The sequence below is a fragment of the Gossypium hirsutum genome, chromosome D13 (assembly GCF_007990345.1).
Source record: "Gossypium hirsutum isolate 1008001.06 chromosome D13, Gossypium_hirsutum_v2.1, whole genome shotgun sequence".
NCBI classification, from domain to species: domain Eukaryota; kingdom Viridiplantae; phylum Streptophyta; class Magnoliopsida; order Malvales; family Malvaceae; genus Gossypium; species Gossypium hirsutum.
The window spans coordinates 12784517-12786785 of NC_053449.1; positions in this window are offsets into that span (position 1 = coordinate 12784517).

Consider the following 2269-nt stretch of genomic DNA (forward strand, 5'->3'; position numbering starts at 1 on the left):
CTGATTATACCATTTGGTTGTTGACCCGATCAAACTATCCTGGAAGCAATGGATTAACAATTGGTAGTTATTGACGTATCCCGTCATTCTTCGGTAGAACATTGTGATATAAGCTTCAGGAAAACTAGTCCCATTGTGTTTTTTGAATTTTTAGAGTTTTGAATTTTGGTGGGGACACTAGATCCGGGACTAAACTAAATTCCTTGGCATCGACCCCGCAAAGGTAGTCAACACTCTCCATAGCTCTGAATTTCTCCTCCAACCACTTGTACCGATCTTCTAGCTATTTTGGCAATTCTTCTCTTTCCCTATCCATTTTTGCCATGTCGTCCAAATCTAGAACAACGGGGTTAGTCGGATTATCCATAGGGTTGGAACCTGAACCCATTGGATGATTCACCGGTCTTGAGGTACCGGCTTGGTATTGCTGTGGCCTTATGGTAACAGGTACTCTTCTTGGATATGTATCCGATTGGGTTTTGACATTCACTGGGGTAAAGCTCAGGGGTATGTTAAGGTCTTCATTATCATCCCTAGAGTTAATCACAGTACTTTTCCCTTTTTCAATCTCTCCGGCCAATAACTAGGTCAATTGGCTTATTATGCTTCATTGTGACTCTTATATTTGGTCCTTCATGTCTTGCTGTACATTAGCTAATTAGTCCTACAGCTGTGCTTGCAATTGATCTTGCATGTCTTTCTGAATTTGTTCTAGTCTCTCTCACCTTTGATACATGGCTTTGGTTTTACCGTAGGTACCGTAATGATATTCTAGTTCTTTCATGGGTGTTCAATTGAATTCTTGATTATTCTTCACATCATAATAGATACAAGATGGCCTAACCGGTCATGCCAAATAGTAAAAGTATGTAGCTCTACAAACTTCTTGTTTATAGTAACTTGTGTCTCAATTGCATTGATATGTATATAATATAATCCTGGTGAAAAAGCAAGTAGTCTTTCCAAAGGATATTTCTTTCCACATTCAACATTTGTAATATATAGATATTCAATATTTTTTTCTCATTCATAGTCTCAATATGATATCCTTTAAGACGAATATTTTTAAAACTGAATAAATTTCTTTGAGACTTGGTGGAAAATAAAGCATTATCAATGACAAATTTTGCACCGTTAGGTAATAATATAATAGCTCTTTCGGAGCCTTCAATAAGTTTTGAACTACCCAGTATTGTATTAACATGGGCACCACTTATTGTCAAATGAGAAAAATATTTTTTATCTTTGAGTATCGTGTATGTTGTAGCAGTATCTACAAGACACATGTCTCCATTAATTTTGATTTTGGGTCTAACAAAATTTTGTCCAATATTCATATTCTTCATAAAAATAAACAAAATATAAGATTAGTGTTAGGGATTGACCTGATTAAGAAACAATAAGTAAAAAATAGTGAAAGAAATTAAGAAATTGAACACACAAATTAACGTGGGAAAACCGACTATTTGACCAAAATGACCCAAAAAAATAAATAATTACACAAATGACCCAAGTTCAAAGACAATCACCCAACTAACCTGAAATGAACAGTAAATTTGGGTGGAGGGAATTAAATGGCCAGCACTACCTCGATTTTTGTGTCAATCATCATTTGATAATTTTGTCAGATGTTAAAATAATATTTTTTGGGGCTGAGGAACCTCAATGGCCGGCACCCTCGTAATTTTTTCTCAACTGTATTATACTAGTATACTTTACACGAATATTTAAAAAAAATTGGGTTGGGGGATCATCATGGCCGGCACCACTTTTTTGAAATAAAAATAAAAAACTTTTGGGTGCTAGCACATAGATGGTCAGCACCCACTTTTACCAAATAAAAAAAATTGGGATAGGGGACTTTGACGACCAGCACCACCTTTTTCGAGATCCGAATTTTTTTTTTATGTTGGCACACTAATGGCCGACACCCTTGTACCAAATTAAAAAAAATTGGGTGTTGGGACACTGATGGCTGGCACCCACTTAGTCTATATATATGGAAGGTCTTGGGGGTGTGATATTGTTGTTGGATAGAAAAAAAACTTGTTCAACATACCATAAAATGGGAGTGCCTAGGAGTGTACTATCAAATGTGAATATTGATTTTGGTAGTGTATCGTCAAATGGATGTGATGTAGTGGGTTGTCGATGGGAGTGTTTGGGAGTGTACAATTAAATTTCAAGGTTGAATTATATACTATCATTTTTTAACGGAGTTGAATTATATACTGTCATGTGAACCGCAAAGGTTATGTCGTCAAGGGTC